At 39.0% G+C, this 13,033-nt stretch overlaps 1 pseudogene; it reads left to right on the top strand.

Annotated features, from left to right (window-relative positions):
* Positions 1-7,383: 7,383 nt before the first annotated feature.
* Positions 7,384-10,003, top strand: LOC148727890 (uncharacterized; annotated as a pseudogene).
* Positions 10,004-13,033: the final 3,030 nt, after the last annotated feature.

Here is a 13,033-nt window from a genome sequence, read left to right as displayed (position 1 = left end):
CATTTGACAAAATCAATGGTGGACATTGTCATGCCGTATCTTTAATAATGGGTGTGCGTGTGGTATATTTACTGCCAAAGCAATTTGAAAGATAGAAATCCTTTGTTTTTTCTGTACGATTAATGTGCATCTGTGAAAGAGATTTCCCATTCATAGCTTCTCTACATGTACCTTGAAATGATATCCGACAGTTTGATGACGTATGGGTTTGTCATATTTTATGCGAAGTAACGTAATCTGCTTTTCTTAAATCAAATTTACAAGGGTGTAAATCTAGACTTTCTGTAAGGAGTACCGATTCCTCGATGTTACGACGCGCGTCTTATGTCAACCTTCGATGAGCAGTTCTGTCACACCTCTACTTTTTTCAGCAAGCTGTAAATTCTGCGCCTTCATCCATGGCGTATTTACCTGAATAAGCCAGGTTAAAAAGTTTGTTTTGGAAAAAAAAAATGGTAGCCCACCGTAAAGAAATTTTGCGCAAGACTAAAGTGGTTCTTCGACCTCCATACACACTCACATTGGTCAATTTGCAGACGGATGTGCAAGCAGGGAAAAAGGACACAATTATGTTAAATAAACAACATGCACTTGACATCCGTGTTGAACTGTTTGGGAAGGAACACCCAGAAACAGTTGAGAGTTACTATCAAGCACAATCAACCCGTTCTCAACCGCTTCTAGCTCTTAGCAACCATTTTGGTACGACCATTTTTATTTCTGTCAAACACTGTTTCAAAATACCCTCCCTTCAGCAATGACATCTCGAATTCCCTGTGCGACCGAAATAGTTTTTTTTTCTATTACTATTTCAAGTGATTTAACAAAGGGGAAAGCATTAAGAAGTACGACGTTTTTGTAGGGGAACGTGATATTTGTTTTTCTGAGGCAGACGAAGATTCCTTGAATTCACTGCCTCATATCTTTGACTTGTATCGGTCAAACTCAAAACGTTTTCTGGAGTATATCGTTCCGAGGTAGAGAACTGATATAAGTTCTGTATGAAAGCGATCCTCGCAGTCTTAAACCCTACTTATGTAGTTGTGGAATTAAGGCTTCAAAAAAATTAAGGCCCGCACGGGATTTGAACCCATGACCTCTGCGATACCGGTGTAATGCTCTGCCAAATGAGTTAACAAGCCAACTGGGAGCTGGTCATTATGTTGTTGACTTATATCAGTTCGACGGGTTTAGCAAGAACCAAATGAATAACAATATATATTCACATTTCATTGATTGATATAAGTTTTTATTACCTCCATTTTGGAATCACTGGTGGTCCCTGTAATCTGATTGGCTCAAATTGGTGCGACTTATTCCCAAATTGCAGCATTTTTTGTTCTAAATCGCATCATTTTACGCTTGACTGAGTTTTTGACACATGACGTCAAAGTCTTTCTGTTTTGCACACAAAATACGATGTAAAAGCGTTTCATTCCGCTTTTTATTTAAAAACCGGCTTAGAACTGCATCAGTAAAATACTTGAATTGACCAAGTCCTGTATTTGGGCGATTTCAAAATGGATGTAATAAAGTGGTAATTGAACCTCGTGTCGTGCAATTTTGGTCTGAAATCATACTTGTGATTTCAAATCGAACTCGTGCTGCGCGCTCCTTCGATTTTGAAATCACACGTATGATTTCAGCCCAAATTGCACTCCACTCAGTTCAATTACCATTATTTATCAGATGCAAGAGGAAGAAAGTCCTTTAAACATACGGCCAGAGGTATAATTGATTGATTAGAGTTATCAGGATAAACTTGAGCTAAGGGGAAGTATTATAATGAATTCGAGTTAAGGAGAAGTTCGAGTTAGCAGACAGTAAAGTACTGGAAAAATATGGTCAATGATCTTATTCGAGTTACTGGGGGATTTGAGTAAACGGCTGTCCTTACCGGATATGAAAAGTTACGAAAAGAAAGGGAATTTCCCTTGATCTATGACGAACACATTTGTCAAGAACAATAGATTACTTCGTTAAGAATAATGCGTAAGCAAACTTGAGTTGCATTCCCAACATTGAGAGCCAGTTCAGGATGAATTTTCTGGTTATGGCTGCGGGTTTCGTGACAAATTATTCACATAATAAGCCTCATCGCGCACCGCCTAGACTCTTAACTTGACAAAAGGCTGATAGTTTCGAAAGAAACTGTTTGGGGCTGCGTTGGTGGGAGTAACGAAATAATTTGGATATATCAACAAAGTTGAAATGGTAAATTGGCCACCGTAATGATTACAAAAGCTGACGTTTCGAGCGTTGACAGCCGGTTTAAATTGAATTTCAGGGTAGGTAAATATCAGTTTTCTATCTACTGACTAAACAAGACTAACCGCCATTTAAGGAAGGTCTATGATAATTTGGTTTGTTACTCAAACAGCATCTTTGCTAAACACTACAAGAAATATCAGTACATTATGTACTCGTCTGATCAATGATCGGCCTTCTTAGTTGCTAGGACCTGAGATGTTATTTGCTTATCTAAAGCCTTTAGCTGCCAAGAATTTGTTGTATTTATTACTGCGTCATCACTTTTGATTTCTTGAATTCCAACGTACTCTCAACCACATAAGTATCAAAATGGCTTGGGGTATATCTAAGAAGACGATAAATGGAAATATGGTGTCCGTTAGTGAAACAAAAAAAAAAAAAAAAAAAAGCGAAGTGCACACCTTCAGTATTTGATGTCAATACAAAAGAGTTTCATCCCTGAATACTGGGAGTGTTAAAGTTAATTTATGTAGATTTTGTCGTAGAGCCATTTTCCGCTTCGATTTTTTCGGGATTAATGGCAACCATTGTGCGTGCGTAACACGTATTATTATTATCAGCAGTAAAAACTATCTGTATGCCATACAGTTAAGAGGAACACCGGGCGCCAAGGCGTAGCCTGTGCTCCGGCTAGTGATACTAGAATTAAAAGATAATGTCCGATTAAAAAGTAAGGTTAAAATATGTATATGTATATATATATATATATATATATATATATATATATATATATATGTATATATATATATATAATAAACTAAACCAAATTACGCTAAAGCAAGCTAAATGTTCAAAGTTCTAGAGCAGGAGACAAACCGAAGCACGGGTAATACGATGTCTGATGTATCGCGACCTTAAAAGTACGTGCAATGTTCGGTGTGACGGATAGGCATGCCCTTTGCATCTTCTTGAGGACATTTCTGTTACGCCTCCCAACTAACTCCTTCAACGCTACCTCCACTTCTGTCGATCAGAAGTAATAATAATAATAATAATAATAATAATATTTTTATTAATTTTTTTTATTATTGCAATCGTCTAGCGTTAACGAAGGGAATGTTCCATGAGAACTATACGATTTTCGTCTGTTTTCAAGGTCTTCTAGTTCAGGTTGCCTCATGTACATCACCTGAGATTGGAAATTGCATACTAACGAGTAATTTAAATAGTCATCTGAATAGAAGGGAAATTACCCTTGCAAGGGCGCATCTGTTTCCAATATCACTAGAGTCTGACTCTTTTTTTGACTGTTGATGTATAAGTTAATTTGAGCTGCTTTTCTAACATTGACAGCCAGTTTAAGGGTGATTTTGAAGTTCAAGTTATCCACTTTGTACATGATTTATAGACCCTGAGATAATCAGCCTCATTGAGGTAGGTCAGTACTTTTGTAGATAACTGTTTTCCATCAACTTAGCATATTAACAAGACTAACCCCATATCGATGAAGTACATCTTGCTGTTTTCTGATCGATGTTCATTTGTGATTCACTGGATGCTGGAATAAACTTTGTGTTCCAACAGTCATAACAGAAAAAAAGGAGGAGGAAATATTTAAACCATATACCACGACATTATCAGTCATTTTTAAAAATTTTCGCATAGTTACCGAGATATTTTTCGAAGTTTCTGCTAAACTGAAGTCAGGTGGTCCCAAGAATTTGCAAGACTGACTACGCAAAGCACATTACGGGATTTTTCCAAAGTCCTTAGCTCCCAAGAATTTGTTGTGTTTGTTATTATCTTTCGATTTCTTAAACTCCGACATACGGTGCAACACAAGAGTTTCAAAACAGCCTTAGATACATCTAAAAAGAGGGTGAAGAAAATACAGGGTTAAAAAGAGAAGAAAATGTGAGGTGCACATCTTCAATGTGATGTTGTTATGGGGAGCGCCCATATTTTTCTAGAGTGCGTTGCGTTACGTAATTATTAAAAATAGAACGAAGAAGTTTCTAGAACATTTAGTCATGATGACTAAGCGAGAACTTTAAGGAGAACCTTCTAGAACCGTGACTCAGCATATTTTTGTTATGATGTAATCATAGTAATGTTTCTAAAAATAGCAATATTACAGATCTCTAGAACATTCTAGAACTTTTCTGAAAGATATATAAGGAGTCACGCTAGCTTAAAGAAAGAGGCCTTTTAGTGAGCTATAACTGCTGTTGTGAAGAGCCCAGGAGAGCGAGAGCCGGATAGAGTTGTTGGAATTATTTACTGGAATTGTAAGTCGTGTGGAAGGCTACGTGAGAGAAAGAATTACGGACGTCGACAATTTGTTAAAGATTTTCAAGAGAACTGTGAGTTGTGCGGTAGTACACTGAGATTTAAGTGATATTATTTGTAAAGGGCTCTAAGTTATAAGGATACTGATTGTATTAGTATTTATATCGCTCCGTAGCTAAGTGAAAAGATAGTTATTGTACTGGTTGTCGATATCGCTTCGTAGTTATTACGTCAGTCAATAAAGTAGTTGAGTTGTACGAGTTATATCTTTCTGGCGGTTTGGAAAATACCGTAACAATGTTAACTTAGATGAGTTTCATTTCTGAATATTGGCGGTGTTAAAGTTACTATATGTAAATTTTGCGTGATCCGAGGACTATTTGTTATTTGTGTCGTTTCTTTTAATTTTTTTAATTTTTTTTTCTCTTTTTTTCACGGTCGTCGCACACAAAGCAGTTTGAAATAGCCAAATGGAAAGCAGTTCTATTTTTGTCTTGGTTCACGGGTTTCCGACAGTGATTTTGTTTAAAACGCTCTAATGAGAAGTCGCGCGTGAAGTCCTTTGGTTCATCACGTTCCGCGCGTGCGCCATCTCTCCCGACCCTGCACCAAAATTGAACGCTAGCCACCTCCTGTTGTAGCTGGGTTACTGTGTCATAAGTAGGATACATTACTCACTTGATAGCAAAAATTATTACACCTAAAAAACACATTTTCAACGGATGAACCCTTAAAGTTTTTATCACTAGTGTTCCTGCATTTATACAGAGGCCTTAATCATTGCGCCGATCAATTCGGAGCTTCAACTACCCCCCGTCCAACTTCTTTGTCCGGGAGGAGGAATTTGAACCTTGTCCGGGTGAGGAGTTTGAATCAGAAGGGTCAAATTTTTTTTTTCAATGAATAGTAACTCACGGTCGCTGATCTGCCTTTTACAAAAGTGTGACCATCAAATGCGACACTTGGGTGGGGTATTTAAACACAATTTTGGCCGGGGGGAGAAAGAAAGCTGGAATTCAAACGAACAAATCTTCAAAAGTTCGAAGTTAGGAGGTTTCCAAGGGGGAGGATGTTAAAGCTTCCAATTGATCGACGCATAATTGTGGTTATCAGCATGTACTTGCATACTCATGAGTCTGCTAGGTCCGATTCCTAATGGCTGGTGCTTTTGTAGGTGTCAACGTTTTTGTAATTGAGTGTTTTGAACTGTATTGGACATGTTCCACCGAATAAATCATCCTTAAAAAAACTTTGTTTAGGTTGTTGAAGACATTGTAGCCAACCGTTGCGATCTCAAAAGTCAGAGCCAAACATGTCACTGCAGCCCTTTAGTGACAAGCAACTAAATTATTTTAAATTTGCCTCCATCGTGTTGAATGAGTTCGCGAACGCTTTGCGTCAAACGTTCAAGTCCATGTGGGACAACGCCTTTGGGCATCGGCCCGGATATCAATCATGGGATGACTCCACAGCAGTAAGGAACTTATTTCTCGCCAAGGAGGGTGGTAAAACCAGAGTTCCCACACACCTCTTCTATGAAGAATGGGACTGTACCGCCCCTTTTCAGACCACCATATATGCGAAGTCCTTCGCTATGCCAGGAGGCACAGGTCTTATGATGACCCTTGGTGAGTTGTACTTGAAGCACCGTAAAATACCTCATGGAAACTTTCATACGTCTGTGGTGAGTCCAAGTGGAGACCAGAAAGAAACGTTTGCACTCGCGATTGATCAGCTTCGATTATTAAGAAATTCGCTTTGTCATTCAGAAAAGTCAGAGATTGATAAACTAACTTTTGACCAATACATGCAGCTGGCTAAAGAAGCATTCAAAGTTCTTGGTGTCAAGACTGACCCAATTGATGCCATTGCTCCAGGCTAACGAATCAGCCGTCTACTTCTTCTCCTTACGTGGGGCTAAACTCCAAAACTGATCTAATATCAAAGCTTTTTAACTTTTTTCGGAAGAACTACAAGAGATGACCTAAATCAACAGCTGCCGATAGACGAAGATCTTTTCAAAGTTCTCTCTGAGATTTCGGATGAGTTTGTGATGATTCTTTACAATGCTGATGACTTACTCGAAAGTGGAGCACCGAACGTGAAGGAAAATTTTATACAGTTTCTTCAAGACATTGTTAGTCGAACCAAGAAGGCAACTAATGTTATTACCACGAGGGAATCGCTTGAATTTATGAACGTACATTTTGAAGGCCACCATGCAGTGAGAATAGAGTCATTAGATGAGTCCTTCTCTCAAGCGTTAGTGAGTGAGTTACTTTCAAACGCTATTACCACATCTGATCGTGAAGAAATTGCAAAAATCTGCGGGCGTGTACCTCTGGCCATTAAGCTGTTGTGCTCCACCATTTCTGAAGACAACACTCAACCGAGTCAGTTTCTAGAGGAGTGGAAAGAATCTATAGAAAAAAAGCATTGTGGATCTGTTGAATAATCCAGACTATCCATCCCAGCAATCTGAGATTAAAATTTTTATTCAAATCGTCTTTTGTAAGACTTTCAGCGCAGGAAAAAGAGGCGCTGGTGTCTGTGAGCATTCTATCAAAGGATTTTAACCTCTCGGTAGCTGCAGCTGTCATGGGTATTAAAACAAGCCTCGAGGCCAAGAAGATCTTACACAGGCTTCGGAGGAAATCGCTTCTCGACTCTGGTTCCAAACCTGATTCATTTTCGATGCATAAATTGCTTCTGTCATTTGTTAGAGAAAGAGGAAAAGATGAAATGAAAGAAACGATGCTGAATTCAAAAGTGCGCTTTTCTGCATTTTACGTTTCCTTGTTTGAAAAAATGAACGAACAGTTCTTGACAGGACAGTCAATGTCAGCATTTGTTGAGTTCTATGAAGAGAAGCAAGATATAATTCAAAGTCTAACAGAAAGTTGTTCAGATCCTAAGACATGTGACGCTGCTTTTGGTGTTTTGATAAAAGCAGAGATATTTCTAGATTCCCTTTTCTGGTGCGATGGAGAAGTCGTGGACAAAATTTACGAATCAGCAATCGATGTGGCAAAGAAGCTTGGAAAAAGCGCTGTTTACAAACAGCCACTGCTTTCCATGGCTTTTGGTGAAGTGTGCCGGGGCACAAAAGGAAGAACGATGAAGCTGCTACCGGGAGTTGGGGAATAGCAAATGTCATGTTCATCTCTCTCGGCAGAGTATAAAGGAAAACTCTTTTGTTACAGAGGCATCTGTCAAGTGTCTTCTAAGAAAACAGAGGAAGGAATACGAAGCTTAGAAGAAGCTCTTTCGTTGATGTCTGGCAATGCTGAAGAGAGAATTCTCCGAGCAACTGCATTTGAGGTTCTTGCCATTTGTCATCGCTTCAAAAAACAATATTCGATTGCATCACAGTTTTATAAGAAGGCGCTGCAAGAATGTGGAGCATTTGTAGACACGAGTCTTCTTATCATTCCTCCAATGGAAAACAAAGAAGTTAACATTGTCGAAGAAGAAATTTAAACACGAAAACTAGATACTCATACTACTCACCCGCTTATATTAGAAATAATTTGTGTCGTTGGCTCAGCAACAAATCACTTTTTTGATAAATATACCGAGAACTCAATGACCAATTCTGTGATCCAAATAGCAACAGAATTACAGAAACCGACATTACAGAGATCACACGGCCTTTGGAAACTTTAGCGCAACATAAGAACCCAAAGAAGCAACTAAATTGTCTGCTGCAAGCATCAGTTATCATAAGATGGCCATTACGGAATATAAAAACATGTCATTAGAGACTCACTCGAAACTTCATGAGAATCTTGGGTTACACGTGCATCAAGAAGAGCTTCTAACAGCATGGTCGAAGTAACATTCTAAAATTTTACTTGGGCCATGGAAATTATTTGTGCACGATGCGGAAATATTGTGAGGCCCAGAGATTTTATAATCATGGGCTTAAAATGCAAGTTTAACTGTTGGGAGAAGAGCACCCAGACACAGTTCAAGGTTAAAATTCACTCGGAGAAACTCAGCACAAGTTTGGCGACTTTGCTTCAGCACTTCAGTCCAAACAGCGCGGACTTGACATCCTTCTTAAACTGTTTGGAGAGGAACACCCACGCACAGCAAGGAGTTACGAATCCCTCGCTGCAACACAGCAGGAGCTGGGCGACTTTGCTCCAGCATTTCAGTCAACACAGCGACATCCGAGTTAAATTGTTTGGAGAAAAACACCCAGACACAGCGAGGAGTTACAAATCACTCGGAGTAACACAGCACGAGTTGGGCGACTTTGTTTCAGCGCTTCAGTCCAAAAAGCGCGGACTTACCATCCGAGTTAAACTGTTTGGAGAAGAACACTGAGACACAGCGAGGAGTTACGAGTCACTCGGAGTAACACAGCACAAGCTGGGCGCCTTTGCTTCAGCGCTTCAATCAACACAACACGGACTTGTCATCCGAGTTAAACTGTTTGGAGAAGAACACCCAGACACAGCTGAGAGTTACGAATCCCTCGCCGCAACAAAGCACGAGTTGGGCGACTTTGCTTCAGCGCTTCAATCAATACAGCGTGGACTTGACATTCGAGTTAAACTCTTTGGAGAAGAATACCCAGACACAGCGAAGAGTTACCAATCCCTCGCTGCAACACAGCACGAGCTGGGCGACTTTGCTTCAGCACTTCAGTCAACACAGCGACATCCGAGTTAAATTGTTTGGAGAAAAACACCCAGACACAGCGAGGAGTTACAAATCACTCGGAGTAACACAGCACGAGTTGGGCGACTTTGTTTCAGCGCTTCAGTCCAAAAAGCGCGAACTTGACATCCGAGTTAAACTATCTGGCGAAGAACCCCCAGACACAGCGAGGAGTTACGAGTCACTCGGAGTAACACAGCACTCGTTGGGCAACTTTGCTTCAGCGCTTCAGTCCAAACAGCGGGGACTTAACATCCGAGTTAAACTGTTTGGGGATCAAGAACACCCAGACACAGCTCAGAGTTACGAATCACTCGGAATAACACAGCACGAGTTGGGCGACTGTGGTTCAGCGTTTTAATTAACACAGCTTGGACTTGACATCCTCAAATCAAAATTTTGCAATTTTTTCTCCCCTTCAAATATTTATTTATAATGGATAACTTGAAGGTTGCTTTGTGAGTATTGCGAAAGCTGTGAGTTAAAAAGTTTTTAAAATAAGCCGGAAAAGTTAAAAGTTAATTGATTTGGTTTAGAAGACATTCTTTTGACTTTTGGCATGAGAAGAAAGTGATAATTGGTGGATCCAATCAGGATTTGTCATTTATATTGATCTTGCCTTGCGCAACGATCTTCTTCTGTAGCGAAGATAGTCGCTTAATTTTATGGAGTTGATTGTATGTCTTACAAACTGGTCAGTCAGTCACTCAGTCGGTCATTTAAGGTAATTTGGTTTTATTGAGTTGATATGTCAATTTGTCACCATAAAGGGTTTCAAAGCTGACGTTTCGAGCGTCAGCAAAAGCGAATGTCGCTCTGTCAGTCAGAGTCGATCGGTCAGTCAGTCAGTCCTCCCGTCATTCAGTTAGTCAGTAAGCCCGTCACTCAATCAGTTTGCCCGTCACTCCCACAAAATTTATGCAAACAAGAATCTGGTTTGTAAAAGAAAAATTTAAGAATTTTTTAAATCAAAGTTATTTTAATATCAAGTATTCTTACTGTTGATTTAATTTACATTTTGAGGTTTTTCACTTTCTCTAAAACACCGTGAATTACTAGTTTTTGGAGTTGATTGACAACTTGGTTCTAACAGCCTGCAGGCCACCTCTTACTCGTTTCCAGCGTTCACGCATGCACAGACATTTGACCTCTGTCTTAGTAGCTGTTAGAGCAGTAAAAGATTTCACACACATTAGCTGAGGACAAAATCAGTGTGGACTACCTTCACTTCAGACCACCTTTTATCTACTACAGGTATACGAACGTAATTACACTTTTTATGAAGTGGCTTGAAAATACGTTTCCTTTGTAAAATTTGAGCACAATCTAAACAGAAAGAGACGTCTAAAAAGTTACAATAATCATAATTACAAGAATACATCAGCTTTTTGAACAAATAAGTTAATCAGTTATCAATCCAGGCCAGTCACTGTTAATAAAAGCCAATTGCTGCAACAAGGCTGTACACCATTTATTGTTATACTGTTTTAGAGATCTTTTATTTATAATGTTATTCGTCGGTCGAGAAGATCAGTTTCGGACAAAGCCATCTACACCCTCCAGGCGCTGAGCAAAGAATGGGGCATATGGCCTGAAAAGCATCACCTCCATGAGGAATGGGAAATTGTTGCCAAAACCTGCATCAAAAGAATAACAAAAAAACACCACTTCATTATCAATCCCTCCTCATGAACGAGACACAGTGATGTTATTTGTGAATTTACAGTTCATAAGCATCTGCTAAATTACTCCAAGATCAAAAAATCAACTCTCCACACTCTGTCCCACATTTCTTACAATTTCAGCTCTGAGAATTTGGTGGTCAATGAAACAAAAGTCCCCTTGTTAGTATTTTGCCTTCTTCTCACTTCTTCTTAAGAGCTGCTTTAGACGGTTTCTTTTTTACTTTAAGAGGAAATTCTTTTGGTCACTTAAAGGAGAATAAGGGTTATATTGGCTGGCAGTGTGTCTCATATAGGATTACAACTCTGTTACCAAAACTTCCCTAACAGCCTGATAGGTGATTGATAAATTCTTGCTGATACATAGTGTCACTTTATAGGTTGTAACTGGATGGTAAACCATTGTTTTGTTCAAATTATAGCTCAGAAAAGTCTTAGGGGGGGGGGGTGGGGGGGTCTGACCAAAGAAAGACAAATCTAACTCTTTCAGCTGCAACTAAAAAAGAGCACTAACGAATTTCTCCTTATAATATCAATGTAATTTTGGGCACAGAGGTGATTAGAATGAATATAAATATCAACAAGAGGATACTGATCTTCAGTGTAAAAATGTAAGGGTATCTCATTCTAGAGGGACAAGGAACCCATAACCCGACTGTTTCCCCAGGGCAAACATGTCCACACAGTACAAAAGTATGTGTAGCAGCAGGCTCTCCCTGATAGAATGCCAGTTCTTTTCCAAGACTCAGTGGCACATAACTGCATACCTGATAAAGCAGTGGAAATTATTCATGTCATTTGACACAAGCTAGCTTAAAAGTAAGATGGATGCCTTTAGTGTCAAATGTTTTCCACGGTGGTAAGCCAGTCAGTAGATAGGATAATCTCCCCCCCCCCCACTCCAAGAGGCAGTATTCCAGGCACCTTTTGACAATGACTACATCAGTGGATGGGACTAATAAAGGTGGGGTAGGGGAACCCTCTCAAAAATCACTAGCAAACACTCAGGAGTGAAAGATGATTGCCACAAGACTGCTCTTAATCACTGAAATCCACTACAATATAGCTGTGATGGATGTTCCACATGAGCCTACACTGACCAAAAGAGACCACTATAATTCTAAAAAATTAACCCATTCATTTCCAAGATCTCATAATTGATTCTCCCGACTGTCTGCCATACAATTCTTGTAATGATAGTTTGGAGAAAACGGTGTTGAATCAAGTAATAACCCCCTATATGATATTGTTTTTTTATTCTTATAATCACTTGTCTGCTTGATACTGTTTTGATATTGTAATGAGAAATTCTGTCTTAGTCACTCACAGGAGTAAAGGATTAACTGCATTAAAATGTCTAAATTTACCCTTCAGAATCCTTGTAGAAAATTTCATCAGAATTCTATAAAATCTAAAATTCCTTTGTAGGAAAAGTTACTTCTTTATCTCTTCTTAGAGTCATTTTAAAGGCTAGTTATGCTAGGTTTTACTAACTGTAAACAAACTGGACAAGTTCTTTTGTCTGCAAGATTTCTCTCAGGTGAATTCAATGAATGAAGACCATGTACATGGCCACACTTGAGGTACACGTAGGGCTGTTCATTGGTCACCCTGCTTGAGAGCTGAAAATGAATTATTTGAGGCCTCTTCAGCTTATCATTATTTGACCAACTTGATACCGTAGGTAGGTGGAGTGTGTATACTTTGTATTCCAGTGAAATTATTATGAATTTATTAGTTTTCAATGGTGAGAGCTTTCAACCAGAAAAATGGTTTTCAAAGTAATTAAGACACCTTTGAATTTGAGTAGTGATTTCTATTAAAACCTCATTTCCAAAGGCCTCCAATACTTATTTTTACAGAATTTAACTGATGTTTTGCAACTGTCATAAGTGACTGCAAATGGCAGGATTGACTGAAAAACATCTGTTAGGTTAATTATACACTTGACTTTCTGTTACATAAAGAGTGCGCTCACAGTCTGATAATGATGATGATGATGATGATGATGATAACAATGATGATGATGAGGACAATGAAGACGACATTGATGATAATGAAAGTAATGATGATGAAAATGAATTAAACTCTAAAATTGATTTCAGTAAAGAGTTGCTTCTCCATCCCAGATTCAGGTTCCACCAATATTTCTTGCTTGTTCACTCTGAAGACCAAATGCACAT

The sequence above is a fragment of the Stylophora pistillata genome, chromosome 6 (assembly GCF_964205215.1).
Source record: "Stylophora pistillata chromosome 6, jaStyPist1.2, whole genome shotgun sequence".
NCBI lineage: Eukaryota > Metazoa > Cnidaria > Anthozoa > Scleractinia > Pocilloporidae > Stylophora > Stylophora pistillata.
The sequence above is the reverse complement of the archived record's forward strand: the minus strand, read 5'-3'. Positions and strand labels throughout refer to the sequence as shown.